We start from the raw sequence: 25,422 nt of genomic DNA, 5'->3' as shown, positions 1-25,422 counted from the left end.
ATCACCAACGAGGAATTATTGTTAGGATTTGATATCAGGTGATATGGCTGTAATAATACTGTTAAAAGTATCCTGAATTGAGTAGTCAGCTACTGTAACGATTAAAGAGGCGATGATGATCCGGAAACCGAATGGTTACTACTATTATAGACTGATGTCCATAACGTTACTTTATAGGTTATTCATTACGGCCGCCAACGAAGATTCATCCCAATCCACTCTTGTGACCCACCAATTAATGCATTGAGAGTGTTGTCACTCACTGGATTCATTCAATACATTTATCCGAATCCACTCATTCGAGAAAGCTCTGACGATTTGTCGCCATCAGTATCATATCGCACTTTATTTATTAGTATGGCTGTCGCTAACCTTTTTAGTATTTTTGAAAGAAAATTAGAATAATGCAGATTATTTGGTAACAACGTCAATTCTTATTATTAGAGATTGGTTATGCAAGGTGTATGTATAATAGGTAACTTATGTAACATATGAAAAAAAAATCATTTTTATTTTTTCTGAGTACTTATATAAACACAAATATATATTCTCAAGGGACGCAAGTCATCATCTCGGTCCTGTTCATTGATGTAATATACGATTGTTATTGAGTAGGAATACGACCGGCCTTGATATTCTATTCGTAGTAACAAGTTCTCATAAACACCATATGGTTGCGGACGCACATTAAACTTTCACTCATTTAACATGCTGTTATTAATTCTTTTTACGTAAGCATTCCGTCGGGAAAGAAATCAGTCGAGTCATTTTCAGTATGCTGTTATGAATGCTCTTTTATAAGCATTTTGTAGGATATAATAGACACGATTTCGTACACGTCTTTTGGTTGCAGTCGCTTTGTATGACCAGCGTAGGAAATCGATGACTGGCTCACATTATGTATGCAGTTTGAATTGTCTTACGTAAACTGCGTATGGGTAAAAAGTCATGAATATTCTGGTTAGGGACATAACCACTCATCAAAGCTGTCTATTCCCGAAAAATCATCGGATGCATACAGATCAACTGAACTGCGATGGAAGGTAGTTGCCATGTTACACAATCAGCCTGCAGTCGTTGCAGATTCATTGCCTGAGTGGCGTGACCTTGATCGTTATGATGGTGGTAATGGTGTCTATTTAGTCTTAAGTTTATGATTCCCTATCAGGATATTTTATAAGGCGATAGGGGCCTTACTGTGTTAGTCCTTGAAAAAAAACACATACATATATGTACGTGTATATATATATATATATATATATATATATATATATATATATAGATATATATATATATATATATATTATACACACGTACATATATGTATAATTAAAAATCACAGTAGATGCACGTGACTTAATGTTATAGGCGAATACCAGGGGAAAAATAATAAGCAGAAATTCGTAACGAGCGCTTTCGTCCTTTAATGAGACATTGTCTAGGCGCAAATGAGATACAGTTGAAAAGAAAGTTACAAGGTAAACAACAAGATCAAGAATACCAGATGATTAATTGACAAAAGGGCAAAAATCAATGGTAAAAGTCAATCTTAAGACATAGCAAGGTATGGCGCCAGAGAAGAAATTCGATAGTCCCTTCCAAATTCAATATATTCTCAAACTTTTCACATAAACTTTCGTAACAATCACTTTGCCAAATATCCTTTTTGTTTCTATCTATATCCACGCTGTCATTAAGTAATACCGTGCCTCGATAATTATTCATCTTCGCTGACACTTTTATTTTTATATAGTACAATTATTCCTCTCACCCCTTTTTTACGAGGGGTGGATTTTCCCCCTCATCTGGACATTCCATACAAACCCTAGTCAGTCATTCAGTCACTTTACCCGCTGCGCCACAGCACTTCACTTGTAATCCCACTCACTCCGGGCATCTTGGCATTTTTTGTCAGTTAAGACTGCTGCTGCAATTGTAATAAGCAGTGCCACTGCTTAGGAAGTATCAGTAGTTTGGGAATTGTAATGCACTGCATCATTAGGTAGGTAAGTGCCTTAGTGGCAAATCAGCCTCCATCTACAACACACCAGTCAGGCCAGGCCAGTTTATTCACTGAGGACAGCCACCGTTGTAAAGAGTCCAACCAGAGTAGTGCTACCACGTTATTGTTTGTGATGCTGATGTCTTGTAATTCGGACAAACGCAGGTCGAGTGAAGGGTTGTAGATTCTATGGACTGGAGAGAGTGCTTGCTTAATGGAAGATGGGCCTCTTCTCCTGAGGCCAATGGCAACCACGCATTTGTGTCTGTGGGATGGGATGCTGGCAGAAGAAAATAGTAGCGTTCTGGCCGTTCGACGTGGTGTAAAAATCGCCAAATGGCCGGGCCGTCTGGTTTACAGCCCCATACTCTGTACTGATACTGCAAGAATTAGAAGATATATATATATATATATATATATATATATATATATATATATATATATATATATATATATATATATATATATATATATATGGAGAGAGATTTAGTCAGTTTGGTTCTCTAACTTGACTCTTTATTACATTTATTACACTTGTTTATGATACATGCATGTTTGTCTATATGTTTTTATGTACATTTTGCATTGCTAACATATGCGCCCGATCCTATACTTAAGTAGCAGTTGTCAGAAACAGTTTTGTTCACGTGCTTGGATATGCGTATTTTCCTGGTTCCACCATTGATCCCATTTTGATGTGATGCTTCTGTTGCACACAGCATTTAAAGAGGTATCATCCTCTCTCTCTCTCTCTCAAACAACCCTCATGCCAGCTACATGCTGCTTGGTAATGATATAAACAGTGTAGAACAAGAGGAGGACCTTGGAGTCATTATTACCAAGGACTCAAAATCCACAAAACGGTGCATAAAAGCAGGAAAAGAGACAGAAACTAGTGGGATACATAAAGAGGCAGTTCAAATACAGAAACAAGGAAACTGTGCTGCAGCTCTACACGTCAATAGTTAGACGTCATCTTGAATCTGCAGTACAATTTTGGTCACAAACACTAAGAAAAAACATATATAGATTAGAAGGAGTACAAGCAAGAGCCACAAAGTTAATTCCATCCATCAGGCAAATAGGTTACCGAAGACGACTGGAGACCCTGAACATGTATGGCTTAGAAACACGACGACTGCGAGGACAAGAGGACAACTATTAGAAACATTTAAAATACTGAAAGGCAAAACGAAAGTAGACAGTAACCTCTTCACATTAAACGAAAACCGCACAAGAAATAATGGATGGAAACTAGAACTTAATACAACACATCCCATTGTGGGAACTTCTTTACATACAAGATATGTGACACGTGGTATAAACTGCCACCAGAAGTTGTAAACAGCAACAATGTAGAAGAGTTTAAAAGAAAGCTAGACAAAGTTATTAGGACATTGTAAATGCACAGTAAAACCTGCTCCTACAGATAAGTGAGCACACGATGTCTCCTCGGATGGACTATCAAGTCTTTGAGACATCCCAATCCTTGTAACTCCTTGTAACTCAACTGTATTATTGAGCGTTTTGTGACTTGGAGGAGGTGGGGAGGGGTAGAAGCCTCCCCTTTCAAAAAAAAAATATTGTAACCTCTCTCTCTCTCTCTCTCTCTCTCTCTCTCTCTCTCTCTCTCTCTCTCTCTCTAGATATTTATGCCGTCCTGTTGGTGTTTTGGGCATAGGTTCCCTATGTCAGCACTGTTGCTGAGTGAGAAGGAATGACTGACAGAGAGAGAGAGAGAGAGAGAGAGAGAGAGAGAGAGAGAGAGAGAGAGAGAGAGAGAGAGCTTAAACGCATCGCAGTAAGCCCATTACTGTGTAAATGAATCCAGGCGTCACGTTATAATCCGATAAAAGCTTTCAGTCGGCGAAATAAAGGTTTGGCAGAAAATGACGGGAGAATATGGTAGGTGAAGGGAAAAGGATAGACAAAGCTTATTATTATTATATTGTTATTATTATTATTATTATTATTATTATTATTATTATTATTATTATTATTATTATTGACGTACACATCTAAGAGAAAAGGATAAAGAAAGGTCTCATCCCGGCATTTTCGCAGTTGTCAGTCAAGGACAGAATTAATATCACTATTTTGTCTTATGGCGGCTGCAAAGACATGCTCTTTCACGACACATGTAGAGAAGTTGTTCAGCAGGATACCCACAGCCACGCCATCATTCTAAATATAACTGCGGAAGGGGATCTTTCTATGCAGATTTAAAGGCTCTCCACTTCCAGGACGCAGTGGTACCTGATGAGTATATATACCCTTCAGTGGGACAGAAGAAATTCGCCAGGAGAACTGGGAGAGAATATGTAGAAGGTTCAGGAGTGAGAGTACAGGTAAAGAATTTGCAAGGATGTGAGGCGAAAAAAGTTGCTATTCTTGTGTAAATTGATTTTGCCCTAAGTGTAATGAGGGTTCAGATTCTCCTTATATTTTATGAGTATGCTGTTCTCCGCTCTTGGTGTCGATAGATATTGAAAACGTTAAGAACAGCAACACCTCATAATGTCAGTCATCATTCTCGTACTTACTGTACATGCATAATTCAAACAGTTCATTAACTGCCTCTACCGTTTTTCTGTCATTTACATTTAATATTCACACTTGACTTCTCTAAAGGAGTGGTGGCTCAGCAATCCCGTCATACCTTCTATGACATGCCTTTTGTTGAGAACCTTCTGCCTTCATACCGCTTCCATTTTCTCTCAGTATCTTTCTCTCGAGTCAGGTGTTCTCGGGTGTGTATGTAGGAAGTGCGGTCAATACTTATTTATTTTAAGGCTGTCGCGGTATGGTTTGACCTCATTATTATTTAAGGTAGATTATGAGTGGGAGGGGAGAATTACAAAGAACTGAAGACTCCTCTAGAGAGAGAGAGAGAGAGAAGAGAGAGAGAGAGAGAGAGAGAGAGAGAGAGAGAGATTAGGCTATTGATTGAAGCTCATCTCGACGTGGAACTGATAATACTTCTACCTCACAAAGCGTCTCACTCTCTCTCTCTCTCTCTCTCTCTCTTCTCTCTCTCTCTCTCTCTCTCAGAAGGGTCTGTAATGATAATTGAAATGACTCGTGTTCAGTGTTGTATTGCGTCTATTTGCTGTGAATAACTCTACTTCAGCGTTCAACTCACAGCAACCAGGGTTGGTGATTTAAAAAAAAATTAATATAAAAATGTAAAAATTCAGTGATTTATTTGATTTTTTTATTTATTTGATTTTTTTTATTTATTTGTTTTTTTTATTTGTTAGGTTTTTTAATTCTTTTTTTTTTCCCCAAAATATATGTTAAGACAGAATTACTATTGATTTATCTTTTAGGTTTCCTGTTCTGGCCTAAAGTATGTACTTGCAAATTTTTTTTTATCAAAATAAATAGATGTACCACAGTTATATTTAAGTTTTTATTAACCTCCAACCCATATTTTTCAGTTCGTTTGCTTTCAAATTAAAAAGAATAAAAAAATCAATTAAATCATTATTTTTTAATGAAAGAATCAATGATTTAATCACTTGATTAAATCTGTTTGATTTAATCATTGCCAACCCTGATAGCGACCACCGAAAAAAGTCTCTGATTTGGGAATGCAATATTTTAATGAGAATTCTTTTTCTCCTCCAATTTTGCAAAAGGAAGAGAGAGACCCCTGGCCCCTCTTCCAGCAACGTGCATGAACTTTCACTCACCTCCTCGTGAATGGTCGGATGACAATCTTCGCTCTGAAAAATTCCATCTTCGTCGCTGGCATTCTTTCCCTGGGAGGCAACTGATGTTTTTTGACGACATTTTAATCTTCGAAAAAGGCCTCGCGAATCTGCTTCCACCAATTCTGCGTTGACGTGTGAATGAGATAAACGCGAGAGTGAAGGAAGATTCAAGATACAGCAACATTTCATCGTGCTTTTGTTCCTCTCTCTCTCTCTCTCTCTCTCTCTCTCTCTCTCTCTCTCTCTCTCTCTCTCTCTCTCTCTCTCTCTCTCTCTCTCAAAACCGTGGGAAGATCGTTTAGTTTGTAGAGCGAAGAATGTAGTCACCTTTCACCTTCTGCTGTATTATATAGCTGGCCTTCGGGGATTCGGTTCACGTTCATCCCCAGCGTGATTTGAGAAGACTCTGCGACTTGAGTTTTCTTTTCCTATTGTTCTTTGATTGTATTCATTTTTCTCTTGACTGTTATTTTTGTTTATTTTCCAAACTGGGTGGTAGTGATTTGTCAGGTAAGAGCAGAAAGAAAGCTCTTACACGTACAGTCAAAAAAGACTTGTCAGTTACCAGACATGGTTTGTTAGATGATGTTTGAATGTCATGTAAGAATTGAATGTGTTAGGTGGATTATTATTGTTATAATTATTATTATTATTATTATTATTATTATTATTATTATTATTATTATTATTATTATTATTATTATTAAGTGGATGCAAGTCCTGACACTTTCTGGGGGAATAAGGTGTGTCAACTCTCTCTCTCTCTCTCTCTCTCTCTCTCTCTCTCTCTCTCTCTCTCTCTGGTCACTTACCTTACAGACCTTACAGACCTTACAGTTCGTTCGGGTTGCCCCAGGTCCCTCAGTGTGAGGCACCTCTAATGTCTACCAGAGAGTTGCTAGTACATCTTCCGGTATATTTTGCATCTTCCAATCTTGGATGGTCTGGGATGCAGTTTAGATATTTGTCGAGCTTATTCTTAAACACATCTACGCTCACTCCTGATATATTCCTCAGATGAGCTGGCAACGCATTGAATAGACGCTGCATTATCGATGCTGGTGCGTAGTGGATTAATGTCCTGTGTGCTTTCCTTATTTTTCCTGGTATTGTTTTGGGCACTATTAATCTACCTCTGCTTGCTCTTTCTGATATTTTTAGTTCCATGATATTTTCTGTTATTCCTTCTATCTGTTTTCCATGCCTGAATTATCATGTAGCGTTTCTCTTCTCCTTTCTAGACTATATAATTTTAATGATTGTAGTCTTTCCCAGTAGTCAAGGTCCCTTAACTTCTTCTATTCTAGCTGTAAAGGACCTTTGTACACTCTCTATTTGTGCAATATCCTTTTGATAGTGTGGGTACCATATCATATTGCAATATTCAAGTGGACTACGAACATATGTTTTATAAAGCATAATCATGTGTTCAGCTTTTCTTGTTTTGAAGTGCCGTAACAACATTCCCATTTTTTGCTTTACATTTTGCCAAAAAGAATTTGCTATTTGATCATTGCATAACATGTTCCTATTCATCATCACACCAAGGTCTTTAACTGCTTCCTTATTTGTGATTGTCTCATTATTAGGTCCCCTATATGCATATAGCTTTCCTTCTCTGTCTCCATAATTTATTGATTCAAATTTATCAGAGTTAAATACCATCCTATTTTCCTCTGCCCATCATATACTTTGTTAAGGTCTCTTTGTAGAGCGTTCCTATCTTCATCACAAGTAATTTCTCTACTTATTCTTGTGTCATCAGCGAAACTACTCACTACCGAATCCTTAACATTACTGTAATGTCTTCAATCATAATAACAAACAGTATGCAGCTAACACCGTACCTTGTGGCCACCACGGATATTACCTTGGTTTCATCCGATTTCTCATCGTTTGCAATAACTATCTGTTTTCTGTTGTGTAAAAATTCTTTTAACCATCTTCCTATTTTATCTACGATATTGTGTTTTCTAATTTTCTTTGCTAATATATTATGGTCTACTTTGTCAAAAGCTTTTGCAAAGTCTAGATAAACACATCTGTTTCATTTCCGCTTTTCATATTTTTTAATATGTTCTCACGGTGGACTAACAGTTGGGTTTGTGTACTTTTTCCTATTTTATCTACGATATTGTGTTTTCTAATTTTCTTTGCTAATATATTATGGTCTACTTTGTCAAAAGCTTTTTGCAAAGTCTAGATAAACCATCTGTTTCATTTTCCGCTTTTCATATTTTTTAATATGTTCTCACGGTGGACTAACAGTTGGGTTTGTGTACTTTTTCCGGGTACGAACCGTGTTGTCCTATATTAAACAAATTATTTTTTATTAAATGTTTCATAATATTTTTTCTTCATTACCCTTTCATACACTTTCTAATATGTGATGTTAGACTCACAGGCCTATAATTACTTGCCTCAAGCCTTGATCCTTGATTTTTTGAAAGTAGGGGTGATATATGCTAATTTGTGCTCATCATAAATCTTGCCTGTATCTACACTTTGTCTTAATAATATTGCAAGTGGCTTTGCGATAGAATGAACTACTTTCTTTAACAAAATAGCAGGATTCCATCAGGCCCTGCAGCAGCTCCATTTTTAATTTCATTAATTGCCTGCACAATATCAGCTTCATTAATTTCTATGTCAGCTAAATATTCACTATTTTCGTCCCTTACTTCTATATCATTATCTTCATTATCTATTCTAGGGGTGAATTCTCTCTTATATCGTTCTGCCAGTATGTTGCAAATTTCCTTTTTTTCATCCGTTAATCTCCCTTCAATTCTCAGAGGGCCTATTTCTATTCTTCTTTTATTCATCTTCTTCGCATATGAGTATAATAGTTTTGGGGTTTTGCTTGATATTTAATAGGGTTTTTTTTCTTCCAATTCCCTTTTTTCATTTTCTTTTGATTGTATAATCTTTTTGTTCTGCATTTTCTATCTTACTTTTTAGTTCTATAACTTTCCATGCATTTTTTTTCTTTTGCAAGACCTTTTTTCCACTTTCGATTTCTGGAACAAGATCCTTCTGTCTCTTGGTATGCATGAATGATGTTTACTTTTCTTCTTCGGTATATATTTATCCACTATTTTCTCTAATATTTTATATAATATCTCCGTATTTACCCTTATGTCATCGCTTACGAAAATGTTATCCCAATCTTTGTTTAATTCTTCATTTATTTCTGACCAATTTTATATTTTTACTGTAGAAGTTGTATTTTCCATATCCTTCCCACTTTTTCATTTCTTGCTTATCTCTGTTTTTCACTTGCTTTGGAATGAACTGTTAATTCTATGACATTATGGTCTGAAATACTCGCATTATAAACTATTATTTCTTTAACATAATTCACCTCGTTCACAAATACTAGGTCTAAAGTATTTTCCTTTCTTGTTGGCAGGTGATTTATTTGTTGAATGTTGTATTCTAGTAGCATATCTAATAGCTTTTCGAATTGCCTCTTATCTTCTGCACTACTATTACTACCCTATATGTATAAGTACATCCACAATCTCCTATTCGTTCTTTCCATTCTACGAAAGGAAAGTTGAAGTCACCAGATAGGAGATAGTCCAGTCCTTGTGATTTCTACATATATCATCCAATTTTTCTCAATTATTAAGTCAAACTTTTTAGTATTAGGAGGTCTATATATTCTATGTTCATTAATTTTTTCAGATTCAATTCTACCGCTATTAGTTCACATTCTGAGTTACTATATTTCTCATATATTTTTCCTTGTTTTTTGTCTTTCCCATATATTGCGGTTCCCCTTGATTCCTATTTTTTCTATCTGATCTATAAGTTTGGAACCCTTTTATTTGATCATCATTCCCAGTCTCTTTGGAATACCAGGTTTCATTATATTCATTATATCTATTTTCTTTTCAATTTGGGTTAGTTCTTCTAAGTACTCTATTTTTCTTTTTGAGTTACTCGTAACTAACCCTGCGCATTCATCACTATGATGGTTTGCGTGTCTCTTTCCTTCATTAATTAGGTAGGTAATAAGGAATTTTTCCCATGTCTCTCCTGTTCTGGTATGTTGTTCTTTTTTTCATTTCCAGAAATTCTGACATTAAAAAATCCAACTTTTCCATAATATTTTGATCTTCCTTCATCATAATTATTCATTTTGTGTCTGAATCTGCAATTTTCTCCGTTTCTGCAATATCCTCTTGCATAATAAATACAGTTATTATCCCTTGAGTAGAATTTTGGAGCTGATGCATTGAAATTTTTTGCTGATATCTCTGCATATCTCATTGGTGGTTTGCTTTTCTCTTTACCTGATATTCTTGATTTCTCTCTTTATTTGTTTCTTTCTTATTTTGGATTTTTATTACTTGGTTGTTATTTATTTGATTATGATTCATGGCTACAGGGTGCATATATTTACATTTTTTGTCGAACTTACATCCTTTTCCTTCTTTTAGGTTTTTGCATATTTTTGGATGCAGATCTCTGCAATCATCCCATATCCATCTAGGTATGCACTTTACATATATTTCATAGTTGTGACATACCTTAGGATGTTTTGTAGTAACATCTTTCTCCAAATCTGCAATTCCCTCTTTTCAAAAGGTTGCAGATTTTGTCTTTCTTGTCTATTTTTTCCTCTTTCCCGTCATTGTGTAGATCTGGGTAGAGCCTCTCGGGATTTGCTTTTTCTGTTGCCATATCGTAATTTATTTCTTCGTAGGTATGCTGCTTTATTGCCTCATATGTAGTATCAATGAGTATCTCTGCATCCATACTTTTATCTTGTTCTTTGTTTTCCTTATTTTTTCTGTCATTTCATTTTTGTTTACTTCTCTTTCCGTTTTTCCTCTTCTTCTTCTTCTTCTTCTTCTTCTTCTTCTTCTTTCCTCTTCCTCTTCCTCTTCATCCTCAACTATTTGTACATTCAATCTTGATTTAATAACATTGTCTATCCATGATAGACATGTTTGCACAAAAAATTTTTGTATCTTTTCTCATATCTTGTATTACCTCAGCACACTGTGGATGGGTCGGAATGTTGCATGCAGCACATTTTCTGATTAGGTTTTGTGGATTGACTATGCTATACCAAACCTTACACAGTTTGCATGCTTTTGGCATTCTTTTTCCTAATGCGTCAATTAGGAATATTCACAAGATTCACCTTATTCATTTTCTTTGTCGGAATAATGTTTGGTTTATGTATATTTTCTTTATGAGTCTCTTGACCACTTGGATTTTATTTGGAACTTCTTCAATTATTTTCAAGATGTTTTCATTAGATTTGTTCCAGTTTGAAGGATTATATCCTTCTAATATATCTATGAATGCTTTTGTATCTTTTTGGTTAGGACTGTTGCTGATTTCATAGATGAGAAATGCCAGTTCCCTTCCTGCTACCTCATCGTATTGCGAATCTGCTAAACACGCTAAATTACGCCATCTCTTCCCGCAGTTGGAACTTACTGCCATCTTGTTCTGATTTACAGTATTACACTTGATAAACTAACTTAGAAGACGCTTTATCCTACTATTTTCACACTAATCTTATCACCGATAGTTCACGAACACTTCTAGATATTTCTCAAATTCTAGTCGTATGTTAAACTTGTGATATCTGTTGATTAATCTGATTTCACGCGGGAACGTCTCACCAAGCAAGATGGCTACTTAAAGAGAGCGGGGGATGAAAGTGGTGAAACAATGAATGATGAAAAATGTCTCGTATAATGTTGTTTGCAACTAAGTATGAAGATTCCTTCACCCAACTCGGAAGAAGTCTGATGAAATATAATACGGGCGTAACCTTACCTTATGCACTTTCGCTCTCTGTGTCATCGGTGATGTTACATTATACTTGGTCTTGGGTACATCAGAATGTCTTGCTTAAAGGTTCATATTACAATCGGTTGAAAATTTCTCTCCATCTCAATTCTTTTTATTTTAAAAAGTATTTATTGAGGAAATTCAGTCAATAATAACAATCGTCAATCTTTTAAGCAAAGCACAAGACATTCCTTAACCTCACTCTTTCCCAAATCGTTCTTCCGATTCCGTTAAGAAATCGACAAAGATATTCAAATCTGTCAGGCTTCTGGTTTTATCACCTTTTTGTTATTTCGACTACTGGAAATATCCCGCCAAGACACCCACTAGAAACTGTGCTATAGAAGTATGTTTACAAAACGTTTAAAATGACCACATTCATTGGCTTTTGGAAATGTTTTCTCTCTCGAGTCATTTTACGTTGTAAATTTCGCAGCTGCTTTCAAAATCAACATAGTCAGAGCCCAAAGAAGCACCAGAACTGGGAACATCTTAGGGTTTCCGAAGCAGTTTTGGGGCTATGTTTTTATGGAAGCTCTTGCCGCAAGTTTTATTTTAGTTAATAAGAATATAGAATTTAGGCCAAAGGCCAAGCACTTGGAACTAATAAGTCATTCGGCGCTGAAACGGAAATTGACAGTAAGAGGGTTAGAAAGGTTAACAGGAGGAAAACCTCGCAGTTCCACTGAATCAATTGTTAGGAGAGGGTGAAAATGAAGGCAGAAGCGAATATGAACGGAGGAAGACTAAAAGGAATGAAGGGGGCTGCAGCTTGGGCCGAAAGGACGCCGCAAAGAACCTTAAGTAATGCTTACGGTGAACCGCATGAGGTACAGTGACGGCACTACCCTCCTACGGGGTATAGCCAGTAAGGATCGGAAAGTGAAACCATCTTTTTTCCTAGTTTTTCAGATTAGGGGTGACACAAGTAGCACTTAGTGCCATCAGTGCACCTCACGTGGTGCACTGTGGGTGTCCGCAGCGTTCGTTCAGTTCCTAGCTGCAACTTCTTTTAGCATTTAGCTTGACATCCATTCCGGCTTCCTTTCTTACCTTGTCCAGCTACTCTGACTTCCTCTTTTGACTGTCTTAAGTGCTGAATGGCTGAAAATGATTATTTTCCCAAAATGTTTTCGGTCATGGCATATTTCCAAAGCGATGTGTCACTTTCCTATTAAAACAGTCATTTCATATCTATCTAATTTCAATGGAAGTTTCTTATGTAAGCACCTCAGTGTAAGGTCAAAATCATTTTTCTCAGTCTTTGATGGAATTCGTAGGAGGCAGCTTGACAGCTAATCTTTATTTTCCCTAGTATTTTATACATTTACTTATTTTTTCTAGGTCAGTGGTCATTTAAAGGATTTTTTTTTCATTAAGATATCATAGACGACGACGAAGGTCTTTGGTGTCCTATAGTAAATAAGTACTAGTTGTGAAACATCATCTTATGGACAATAAGTGGGTGGGTGATACATATTTCATCATGGTAGCACTGGGAAATAGTATTGTTGTCATCAGTTTACAATCATGAAAAATAATGCTTGTGATATTAAACTTAACGATATCAGAGTTTTAATTTTAAAAATGTCACATTTATTACGAAATATTCTTTTGTCCTTGCGGGTCTGCTGACACTGTTCCGCCTGTACCAGTGTTTGTATACTTATTTTTTTATTTATAAATTTTCACTAGATATGCAGTTGCGATAGGTTTTGCAGAAGGGAAACCATTCACTCAGCACTTCAGCTTCCAATGCTCTAGCCTTGCTTCGATAAGTACTATACTCTGTTTTTTTTCATCTGTCCATCCGCCTGTGGTGTTTTTGTATGGCAACACTGCGGCCCGGGCTTTAGATAGTTACATTCAGTTTACATTCAACGATTATAATAATATCCTATTTCGAATATTAACGGTGTAATTCGCATACAGTAAATTATTAAAACACTTTTCAGTTGCAAATGTACACCCAGATATCCTTTTATTTACCTAAAACTTACAAATAGCGTAACTATCTAAAGCCCGGGACGCAGTGTTACCATACAATAACACCACAGGCGGATGGACAGATGAAAAAAAAAAAACAAGAGTATAGGCATCAGACCAATGAAATAATGTCTCGTAGATAAACTTGGATATATTGAAATGCAAGGGAAAGAAAATTGAGGTTTGTCTAGAAGTGACGTAATCCTTCCGTTCTGAACGGAATCCATTGAACGTGCCTATCCAAACATTATGAATGGTGGGCTTGCCACTGGGCTCTTTTATACAAATATTAAAAATGGAGCGTGAAGGTCTTTTGACAGACCTTTCGGAAATATTTAAACGCTGCTGACGTCAGCCGGAGAGACTTGCAGTTTTAGAGAACGCTCTTGAATTCAGGGCTGTTTACATCGTAAATATTGCTAAAGCATATCTCGCAGTGCTAGGCTTTTTATTTCTCTCTCGTTTCTTCCTCGCGTCTTTCGTCTCATTTAAGAAGGTCAGAAATGATGGGGTCGTTTTGTAGAGCTCACTATTTTCACCACTGATTTTCATTTTTTTTATGTTCGTTCATAATATGGAGTCAACTTTTTCCCCAGAATTTTTGTTTGCATGCCAAGTTGTCTGTTTTCACAATTGACTTATTTTTGGAAACCAAAGACGACAGTTCGATTTGTTTGTGCGCTGATGTTCATCCCTAGGGAAATATTTTAGTATTTAGCCCATTGTTTGGTCACTACTTTGAAGACTGACTAATGATTCTTTTCTCTGAACTATCTGTTTTCATCAACGATTGGAAAAATTTCACTAATCTTGATTAATGTGGAGGATGAACAAAGGGCCCATCTATTTCAGTCACAGACTCATGATGACTATTGGAGCTTGAATTGCCATTTTGTTTTTTGGACTTGATTTAAAGTTCAATCGAAGCTTTTCGTGCTGTAGACCTGATTTTGGTTCCACTGATTGAATCACATCTTCGTCCACTCATTTGAGTACGAAACAAGGCCCCATGTTGTTTCTGTATGCGTTTGTGGTCTGTTCCTATTTGTAAGTTTGGCTTTGTCAAGATTTATTGAACTTTTTTTTTTGTTTTTGTTGTTCCAGAGAATTTTTTGTTCGAATGGTTGGTAATTTGCAAAATTTACTGTCGATGAATTGAGATTTCCAAATTTATTTTTACTATTACTGATTAGCTAATACGCATCTTTTAATTAGTTTTATACTCAAATTTCATTTGAAAAGCAGAGAAAGCACATGACATCATGGTCGCCAGTAGTCGCAACTATTGGATGAAATAATATGTTGCCAAGATAGTGTCCGTAGGTTTAAAGTTTGTTCGTGTTCCGGGCTCATGAAGAATATGTCCCCTCGACCCCCCCCGACCCCCCCCCCCTCTCCTCTTCCCTTGCCTTCTCCCTCTCCAGTTCTTGTAGCCATGGCTGGTGGAAACTGTCGTCCACCTCTGGGAAATCGGTGACCTTAACGGCTGGACCATCATCATTGTACTGGAGGGAAGTGAATAATTCAGCGAATTCAGAAGCCTTGAGTAGAGGGAACTTTCAGTCAATTATGAGCGAACATAATGACGGACATGTAACATTACAGCATGTGGAACAGGTCACATGGACGCGAATATGAAAGACATATACACACACACACACACAAAAGTTAACCTGCATTCCGTGACTTTGTTTTGCTTGCCCCTCTCTCTCTCTCTCTCTCTCTCTCTTCTCTCTCTCTCTCTCTCTCTCTCATTGATTAACAGATCCTTCGGTAAACCATTGGTCGGGTGGCTTGTCTACTACGCCCATCGGTATTTGGATCTCATAGAACGATGCTTTTCGTTTTAAAAGAGGCAGGTTAGGATGAAATGAAATTTTTACAATATGTATGCATTATTATCTGCAATAAAAGTTGCTCTCTCTCTCTCTTCTCTCTCTCTCCTCTCTCTCTCTCTCTCTCTCGCAACGAGGAAGTATGTATTCAATCCAGGCAAAGGAATCAAGCGTCTTAGTTTATTTCTTACAACCCAAAGCGACCTTAGTGGTGAACTAGAAAGCTCGACTGATGTTGGTCGTTGCTTGGGATTAAGTGATAAGACTGCTTCGAAAAGGTAATTCTTATTTTTACAAAGGTGAAACAATTCGTCCAGTCGTCATCCATTTCCTGCATTCTGTAGCCTTGTGTAGGAAAGAGAGACATTTATAAGTGGATGGCTGCTTATCCATGAAAATCAAAGTAGTGGGTGAGATTCTGAGGAGAGAGAGAGAGAGAGAGAGAGAGAGAGAGAGAGAGAGAGAGAGAGATTTTTAATGAGTTTTTATATGTGGTTCATAAAACCTTGTATTTTTATCAGTGATGTTTGGAAACACCTCTGTGCTTTAGTTTTTAATTTAGCAAGTTTTAATTTACGCACCCATAACGGAAAGGAGAGAGAGAGAGAGAGAGAGAGAGAGAGAGAGAGAGAGAGAGAGAGAGAGAGAGAGAGAGGGGGGGGGGGGGGGGGAATTCATTAAGCAATCGCAATCTTGTCTCCGGATGTGCTGTCTTTCGTTCATTTTTTAAACGAAGGTCGAGTTAATCGCACGGTATTGGATAATGAAAGTCAAAGACCTCAGTACATCCTGACATTGAGTGGGATTTCAGGCTATTTACATATTGAAAGATATTCTATAATGTCATGTTTATTGTACGCACGCACATATATATTATATATATATGTGTGTGTATTAATTCATGTATTGTTTACAAGTTTATTTTGTGCATGTGTACTTTACGGTGTTATACAGCATGTTCTTTATGTTGTACTTCGGCATCCATGTCTGAATTACTTTACTGTAATTGTGCCAATTTGTGTGTGTGTGAGAGAGAGAGAGAGAGAGAGAGAGAGAGAGAGAGAGAGAGAGAGAGAGAGGTCACACGGTTATTGTTTACGCTCTTCCTCCCTTTTCCTGCTGTACAGTTTCAAGTTTAGTCTTGGATTCGATCGGTGGGAACTTGTTGAAGAAATCCCATTTTGAATTTACGTGATTGGAAGTCGAGGTTTTGCTAGAAGTTAACTTGAATTAAGTTTTCACTGAGCTCTAGTAAGAGGTGAATCTTGGGTAAATTTGTGTGACAGTCGTAGTTTGAATAGAATGGGAAATTCAAGTAGAAATTGGAATTTGTAGTTCAAGCATTTTTGTTGATTTTGAACTGAATTTCAGTTGAACGTAAGTTAAACTGTAATTTCGTTTTTGAGTTGCTGTTGACTCCAGGCAACGTTATGATGGGATTAAAGTTGATTAAAACTAAGATTGAATTTAAATATCAGTCTGATTTCAGTTACACTGACCATTCTGTTTGTATTCATAAAATGTCACGAGTCTTCAGTTTATGTTGGAAATTGAACTGAATCTTTTAATTTTGTCAATAATTTGTGTATCTAGGTTTCGGATTTGTCATGGAAACGTGGCATTGTTCAGATTGTCAATTCTGCCTCCAGAAAGTTCGGTAGAGGTTTATAATCCATAAATTATCCTGATGACCTCCGCTATTCAAGCTGCATATTGGTGTTATGCATTCCTGATTTTAGCATTATGCTCATAAGGGCACCTTTTCCACTCTCTCTCTCTCTCTCTCTCTCTCTCTCTCTCTCTCTGTGAGTACTATTCCAGTCATTATTCCATTGAACGAAAAAGAAAAACTCCTTTCGGGAAGTAACGCAACACACAGTAGGCCGCCTCTTCCCAAGATCTTTCGACATTGCCTCTTTCCACTTTTACTCTGTTGGATTCGGCAGTCGTCTATTTATATGCAGCTCGGTAACTGCGTTTCTCCCTGGGAATTTTCCTCCTTCCTCTGTTAATCCTGACGTGAAGCTGTTCTTTCGTCATGTGTATATTATCATCAGACTGGTATCGGTTCCCTTTTCATTAAGGCCTGCCCTTTTCAGTTTTGTCCCCCCCCCCTTTTTTTTTTTTTGCTCAGATATGGGTAATTAGTTTAAATGATTTACTTATGAACAGTTGGGCGTTATACATAAGTCATTTGTTGTATATCTATATTTACTTCTTCTCTCATATGTTTTGCAAGTTCAAAGAGCGTTCCACTTAACAAACCAAAGTACCAAGTTCCGGTTCTTAGGTGATGTTTGTTGGATAACCACCTTAGCGTCGTTTGCGGTCCTTACCCGCCAGGTGTCCCCAGCGGGGTGGAAAGGGGGTGGGGGGTTGGGGTTGGTAACGGCAGCGGCCTTTGGAGAGAAGCGAAGCCCTCCAGACAGAAGAGATTTGTTCGGCTATTCAGTTCTTGAAGGAGGAAGAAGACGCAGCAAGTTAGAGCAGCAGTTCAGCTCCTTTGATTCTTATGGAAAGCCAGAGCAGGTTGAGGTGTACAGTGGCATGGGGACCTAGTTGGGCACAGAGGTGCCAGCAAGACCGTTTTCTCTCTCTTAATATTGACTACAACTACGAGAATGACGTTGGGTGATTCTGTCTAAAAGTTTTTTTGTGACTGCGATATGCGTAAGGAAAAAAGGTACGTCCACAGTTGACCAGTGGTAGAAGTGCCGTGAGGAAGTCAGTATGCGGCCCATGGAAACTGAATAATATTACGAGTTGGCACCTTAGCTTAAGCAGGATCTCCAAGGTTTATGTACACGTGCGTTCGTTTGTTCGTTCCACATCACGTCCGTGCCCCGATAGCGAGAAGAGAGTCGAGACAAACGAACAGGCGTGTACTTACTTAGTGGTGTGGCTCTGTCGAGGAAGAACGGTGTTGCGGGACTGTGTGTGTGTAGCTGAGTGTATAGTGTATTGTATTGGTCTATGGGTACCCTTGTGTCGACCCTCGAAGTACGGCTTGCTAGCTTCAAAATAGGACAATCCGTATATCATTTCAGGTGTTATGTAGAAAAAAGAAGAAAATGTATTGCTTGGAATCTTTATTCAATCGCTTGCAGATACAGGAGCACAAGGAGACGGCTTTGTGGTTTTGAGAATCTATCGATGATGATGATGGGGGTTTAGAGGAAGGCTCCCCTGTGAACCCTTTGTGTGTGTGTGTGTGGTTTGTCTTGGTTTTTGAAACAGGAAATTGAATCGCCTAAATGCGATTGGAGAAGAACTGTTGAAAGGTTCGATGAATAAAAAAAAAAAAAAAAAAAAAAAAAGACCGTTTCTTGTGCTCAAATCTCGACGAACTTTAGAGCACTTGTGAGCACTTGTGGTTCGTGCGGAGACAGTTTTATTGTGGGTGAAAACGAGTTTCGAATATTAGTCAACATTTAAGCCAGTTTTGTCATTCATTTTCTGCTTAGTGGAATTTGTTGCTTTACAAAAAGTGCTCAATCGGAAAGAAGTGGACTATGAGGAGCTTATGAGTGACGCCACTCACTGAAATGAAACGAACGAAAATATTAACACGGTACTTTGTTACTTTGTAACGTCGGGAAACATTCGTCCAAAAACTCCGCGACGTCCTCAAGTAACGGAAAGATATTTAAGTGGAAGTGAAACCTAGCAGTTACTAAAGCTTTGTATCAATATGCGCTCGAGCACTTTCGTACCGTTGTGTGCCAACCAAAGGAAGAAGACGACGCTCTTTACCGTAGCCGAAATGAAGACACTCTTTACCGTAGCTGAAATGAAGACACTCTTTACCGTAGCCGAAATGATTTCCGCAGAGTAAGGTCATGGAGTGAGGACATGTAACTTCAGATAATTTTTTTAAGGAGATTTGAACATACTTTTTGTTTTGTTTTGTATTCATTTTATATTTGTCCATTTCTCGAAGCGTAAATTTTCAAGTAGATATGATGTGGTGGTTGGGGGATAGGGTACGGTTCATGTTGCAGTTTCACAATGGTTACCACGCGAACAATTTATATATGATGAAACACGTCCTCATTGTCAATTTATTTTCTTTAACCAGGACCGAAATAGCAACACTGTCGTGCCAAGATGGCATTCATTCCCTTCCCCTCGTTAAGGTTGGGGCACGAAGTAAATCAAAGCTTGAACGTTGTGGGAAAGGGGTGGGGGGGGTTTAGTGTTCTTTGCATACCCTTTGTTTGTCAGCCTTGTTTCACTACCTGAATCTCCTTCTCCTCTCTCTCCCCTCCTTCCCCTCCCCTCCACCTGCATACGGCTACGTCGCAGTGGTTGTTTGTAGGAGTTTCGCCATTGTTTGAAACGGCAACTTCCTAAACGACAGGAACAGTGTCCCGTTAGTCGGGCGTCGTTTTCCGTACTCGATAGAAGAAAGAGAATAGTGAGACTAACTAAAAGGCCGTAGGTCAAATGCTTAACTTAGCTGTGGATTCTCTTTCTCTCATTCCATTGCCTGGTATCTGTAGCAAGAATGTCTTAGTTTCCTGATTAATATGTATTGTTTCTTTCATGCCTTTGTACGTAAGTCATTACAATGCTGAGTTAGCCTGAAGATATTTGTTGTCGGTAGTTACGTAGTATGGCGAAGGTGGGGTTGCAGTAGAAGAGTGTTGCAACCCTCTCCGTTCACTGTAACATCTGGGAACTCTCTCTCTCTCTCTCTCTCTCTCTCTCTCTCTCTCTCTCTCTCTCTCTCACTTCTTTGGCTTACGTAGAAAGAAGAGCGATTTCCTATCTTGGATAGTCTTCTGTCTACGAAAAAGCGAATCATTCTCTCTCTCTCTCTCTCTCTCTCTCTCTCTCTCTCTCTCTCTCTCTCTCTCTCTCATATCTTGATAGAAAGAGTGAACGAGTCTCACTCAAAAGAGAGCCCTTGATTCCGCCTATTGTCTTTGAAGGAGAATTCCTTAACACTGTGGCTATTTCATGTTGAAATATTCTCATTGATTTTCCCAGTATTGTAGAGTATAACATACTGACCTCAACTCGGTTGTAGTAGCGGTTGTGCCTCTTAACAATTGCCATTCCTATTACGCGGGTTCATGCCTGTCACCTTCTAATTGCACGAGAAATGCAATGGCGCGTTGCTGCAATAATTCCTACTGTGGTGTAGAGGTGGTTACCACCGTTCTTCATTGGCAGGCTTTTTAATTTACTTTTGCCAAGATAAGATTTCTTTTGAGCTGACTGCATTGGCGCAGTGTCTTGCCATCCTCACCTACATTACATTACAGCTCGTTGCTTTTATACGAGTTTGTAGTCATTCATAAAATGCCCCTTTTTCCTTGTTCACGTAGCGACGTTTTGCTCTTGACTCTTATGCGAGTTGTTTTCCCCAATTCCTAAAACAGTTGTTGCTACTTGTATTTCTGTTGATATTGGGGATTGATACACAAAGATTATTTGATAACTGGCTTTCAACCCATGTAAATGTAGATGCGTTGTTCGGAGATTTTCCTTCGAAAGAGGAAAAGAATTTTGTATTAGTATTTTAGAGAGAGAGAGAGAGAGATTGCGTAGTTCGTCTTGTGTAAAACCAGGTTACCTTGAACTTCTGCCGCGCACGATTACATACGCCACATGGCGTCAGGGGTGCCACTATTACATGCAGTATTGCCAATATGTGTGTTTTTATGTATATGTTATTATATACTATAATATATTTTTAACTGCCAATGATAGTTATTCTCTCTCTCTCTCTCTCTCTCTCTCTCTCTCTCTCTCATACATTGGCAGCAGCAGAGAGGTTTTTTTTAAGAAAAGACTGTTCAAGGCACAATGCCAACTTAATCCAGCAGTATCCAGCAGATTTATTTTTGCAGGCAAACTATAAACAGATTGAGATGGATCTTCTCTTCTGTCGTCCCATACCACTTTTCTTACTTTGTATTTTTTGTTTTGCTCTTTTTGCGGTGAAATAAACATGTAATCCATGCAACCTGTTCCTCAGTTCAGAGAATGCACTTTTATCAGTTTGGTTATTAACTTACCTTGGAAATGTGGAGTATCCAATCCCGGGAAATTGATTAGTTAGTTGAAATTAATCCGGGGCGTCTTTCTGGGAAAAACCTGTTATGTATCGTTGGCTAATAATTCCAGATACCTAGGCCTCAGGATATTTGAGAAGTTCCCCAAAGTACGAACATGTGTATTGTGTTTGTCATGCTTGGTGCAAACGTGCTCCTACTCTTAATAGTACGTCCAGTCGTGCTTTCAAACCACTGAACGTTCACATGCCTTCCGTATTTTAAAAGCCGACTAAACCAAGGTTTGGTATTAATACCAGGTTACTTTTGTTCCTCTGTATCATATACGACGCCGTTAAAGATTGTCAGTTGCCGGTAATGTCTATTCGCTTATTATTTTCATGGACTGGCGGAGATTTTTTTTTTTCGTCTTCTTTTGCGTGGATGATGGTTAAAATTTGAGACAGGATCTTTATTCCAAGTTCCTTTGTTTTTATTTTTTTTCCTGAACTACCAGTTAATATTGATATAATTTCGGTAAAACATTTGCGTAGGCTTCTCGCCATGTGGGTTTCTCTGAGATATAAAGAGAAATTAATCGCCGGCAACGTTCTCTTTCGAACCTCAAATTGCGTAGTGATAGTTGTCATGGCTTTGTCGCTTCAACTTGAGACTTAACGCTTCCCTCCTGTATAGTCGCAACTCAAGAGTTGGTATTAATAGCAATAGCAGGAACTTTTCGAGTTGTTCATTGATGCACAATATTTTTTACTTGATTTGGTTGCTTTGGTTTGTTGATTTTTGTTTTTAAGTTGGTTATCGTTCATAGGGTGGCCTTCCGTTCGGTTCCTTACAATAAATGTAGACTTCATAAATACACATACTTATTTCTCTTTGGCAATTTTATGGTCAACAGTTCTGACAACAAAGAAACCAGTGGTTTTGCGCACGTGAGCGCGCGTACTCAAGGTCGCAACCATTAAATTGTCTTCAGGTGGGACATCGGATGGTTGGAGCAAGATATTCGTCGTTACTATTCGGAATAACATTTTCCCGTAATTCACTCGTTAGTCAGACTCCGTCTTCATTTGGAGAGACAAATCATTCATGTCGAGGTCTCGTGGTTACAATGAGGAACTTCGCCGACACTGCGGTCGTTTGCGGCAGGAAAATTTACTCGTTTGTGATGGACCTTGGAATTGAGACACACACACACTTACGGGCTGCGCTAGGAACAAGAGCCCGTGCTGGCATAAGGCCAGCTAAATCCAAAACAACGAGAGAGAGAGAGAGAGAGAAAGAGACTTCGTAATTCAGTTGGCTTTGTTCTATGAAGTGCAATTTCCAGGTGTAAGTATTAATTGAAAGAGCAGGTAAATTTCACTTGTGGCTGTTGAACAAAGACTCCACCGCAAGGTCTTTTCCGCTAGGGTTGATGGCCAGTGTTGTGGAGGCGATTTTTCATGTTATTGATTGTTGTTGTTAGCGTTATGATTATCATAACTATAACCAAAATCCAGTATTACCTTCATGTGAATGAAGTGATTTGATTCCTCCCGAGAATAGCTGGCTAGATTGTATTCTTTAATTCCTTTGCATTATAAAGATTGCGCAGTGTTGACTTTCTGGGCTGGGAAAGCAATGCAATACCTCTTCAAAGTAGTCTTTAGATCTTCAGACACTTCTTGCATTTTCTTTGAAAAAAAAAAATTATGAACTTGGTCCTTAATTTACACTTATGAAGGTTGTTGCACATTTCAACTAATTCCTACCAAATCGTTAAGATTTAATTTGCTAACTATATATAACTTTAAAAACTTTTTCATTGCATATTTCTGTGGTGTGTGTATGTTGTAAGACGTGTCACCCCCCCCCAAAAAAAAAAAAAAAAAAAAAAAAAAAAACGAAAGTCCTAGAACAGTATAGTCAGCAGATCCAATGATCATCAGTCTCCAACAGTTGTAAATAAGACGTTATTGCCAAACAGCAGGGCTGCTGAACGTCAGCTGCTGCAGGAGTAGTAAATGCATTATCATTGTCAGCTGCCCCTGTGATAGCAAAATCATCAAAGTTATCGTCAGCACTCCCGACAGTAGCAAGTTAGCAAGTGCCATATCATCGTGAGGTTGCAGGCGCGTGATCATTTTCATTAGTACAATGAACTACTACATTCAAGAACGTTTTCGTCAGCTCTATCAGCATTATTGCATTCAAGAATAGATTGTCGGCACAGTCAACATCACAGAATCCAAGAACTTTTTCGACCCCAGCTACGAAACCCCCGACTTCCACAGAAACGTAATGGCAGTAATCTCGTCCAGATGTACGAGGATATCCCAGAGTTTAGCCGAGCGATGGAAAGCGTGAGTTGGCGTAAATGAAGGGCCCTGTGTTTTGACTTACCGTTATGTGTCACCATTCCTGAGGCACGACATTTAATGGGGAAAGGGGCACTAGGTGGGTAGAGTGGGTATTTTGATGGGAGTGGTATTGGAATCGGAACAAATTCGAACGAGCGCACAAAGAGCGGAACGATTTGGCTGAGGTTTGGTGGGTGGGGAGGGGGTGGGGAGCTACTCCATGTTACTGAGCGAAGTCTGATTAACCTTCCTCGCACGAATGAATCTACTCTGTTAATTGTGTTTCACGGCGTCGCTGAGCATTTGTGTTGTCACGTACAATGTTTTCAGTTGCCGACTGTAGCTGCTGAGTGTTCGTAAGATGAACTGCTATTCGTGTAAAATGGGGTGTTCATAATAGTTGAATTTGCCTCCCACAAGCGTCCATGGGTGTTTTAAACTTAATTGACTTCTATGAAAAATTGGAATTAGAAACTCCCTTGGTCATTGACGACATTCGTTTTGCACTGAATACGGAGAGATTTCCAACAGAGTCAGCGTTTGGAGGTCCTGTTTGTTTACTTCCCGTTTCAGCTGCCGTGACAATTTGCGGTTTCACCAAGTATCCAGTTTTAACTGGTCCTTCTGTTTCTTTATTCTTCTGTAATGATTTATGATTTAATTTAACGATAATCATATTTTAATTTATGCTTCTCAAGGATTCAATATTTTTTTTTATTGATCTGTAGCAGTAGCCTGTGCCGACAATTTCGAAGCAAGAACACGAGTATCTTTTTGCGTTGCTTAAATACTCTGAAAATGTAGGATAACTAGTTATATATGTTACCAAAATTTTGTCATTTCAAAAAACATAATTCTCACTTTGAACATTTACAAAATTGCCTAATTGCCAGTGCAAATTCTAAGCATTCTAACATTATTTTGATGTTCAACACTGTCCTCCCCGTAGGGGGTGAGTGCCGTCAGTGGACCTCATGCGGTTCACTGTAGGCATTGCAACCCCTTTCGTTCCTTTTACTGTACCTCCTTTCATATTCTTTCTTCTTACTTTCCACCTCTCATAACATTTAATTCATAGTGCAACTGCGAAGTTTCCCTCTCAAACCTTAAACGGTCTATTTCTATTTCAGCGCTGAATGACCTCATAGGTCCCAGTGCTTGGCCTTTGGCATAAATTCTCTATCCAACTCAACACTTGTCTTAATGGTTTAGCACTTAGTCCCTCGTTGAAGAGTGGTTTTCGCGCTTGACTACCAACACGGTGGTCCTAAGTTCGATTGTAGGCTCTGCCAACGCGGAACCACAGGAATTTATTTCTGGTGATAGAAATTAATTTCTCGATACAATGTGGTTCGGATTCCACGATAAATTGTAGGTCCCGTTGCTAGGTAACCAATTGGTTCCTAGCCACGTAAAAATGTCTATCCTTCGAGCCAGCCCTAGGAGAGCTGTTCATCAGCTCATTTGTCTGGTAAAACTAAGATATACTTAACTTTTAGTCGAAATGCGAATCCTATTCGGTAGATCTATTTTAGTTTGCATTCTTTTTAGTTTCAGGTTTCAGCGTTATGGCAAAAGCACTCGGATCAAAAGCTATTTTTTCGTCAGTTTGTCAACATAGATAACAAACTTTTGATTGGATTCTACTATAATAATAATATAAATGTCACCTGTTGTTGTGGCAGGTAAAGGATTTTTTTT

At 38.2% G+C, this 25,422-nt stretch overlaps 1 protein-coding gene across 17 annotated transcripts in view; it reads left to right on the top strand.

Moving 5' to 3' along the window:
- LOC135211221 (serine/threonine-protein kinase tricornered-like) overlaps nucleotides 1-25,422 on the top strand; it is a 192,946-nt gene that overhangs the window by 75,397 nt on the left and 92,127 nt on the right. For 2 of the 17 annotated variants that reach the window (XM_064244472.1, XM_064244471.1), the window contains exon 1: nucleotides 18,209-18,296. The exons of 9 other annotated variants lie outside the window; for them this stretch is intronic. The gene's annotated coding sequence lies outside the window, so the exon portion shown is untranslated. Of the gene's footprint in view, nucleotides 1-17,791; nucleotides 17,840-17,869; nucleotides 17,889-18,023; nucleotides 18,043-18,208; nucleotides 18,311-25,422 lie in introns of those variants that run through there. 6 more of the 17 variants (XM_064244461.1, XM_064244462.1, XM_064244465.1 and 3 more) reach the window with 6 other exon arrangements.

The sequence above is a fragment of the Macrobrachium nipponense genome, chromosome 4 (assembly GCF_015104395.2).
Source record: "Macrobrachium nipponense isolate FS-2020 chromosome 4, ASM1510439v2, whole genome shotgun sequence".
In the NCBI taxonomy this organism is placed as follows: Eukaryota; Metazoa; Arthropoda; class Malacostraca; order Decapoda; family Palaemonidae; genus Macrobrachium; species Macrobrachium nipponense.
The sequence above is the reverse complement of the archived record's forward strand: the minus strand, read 5'-3'. Positions and strand labels throughout refer to the sequence as shown.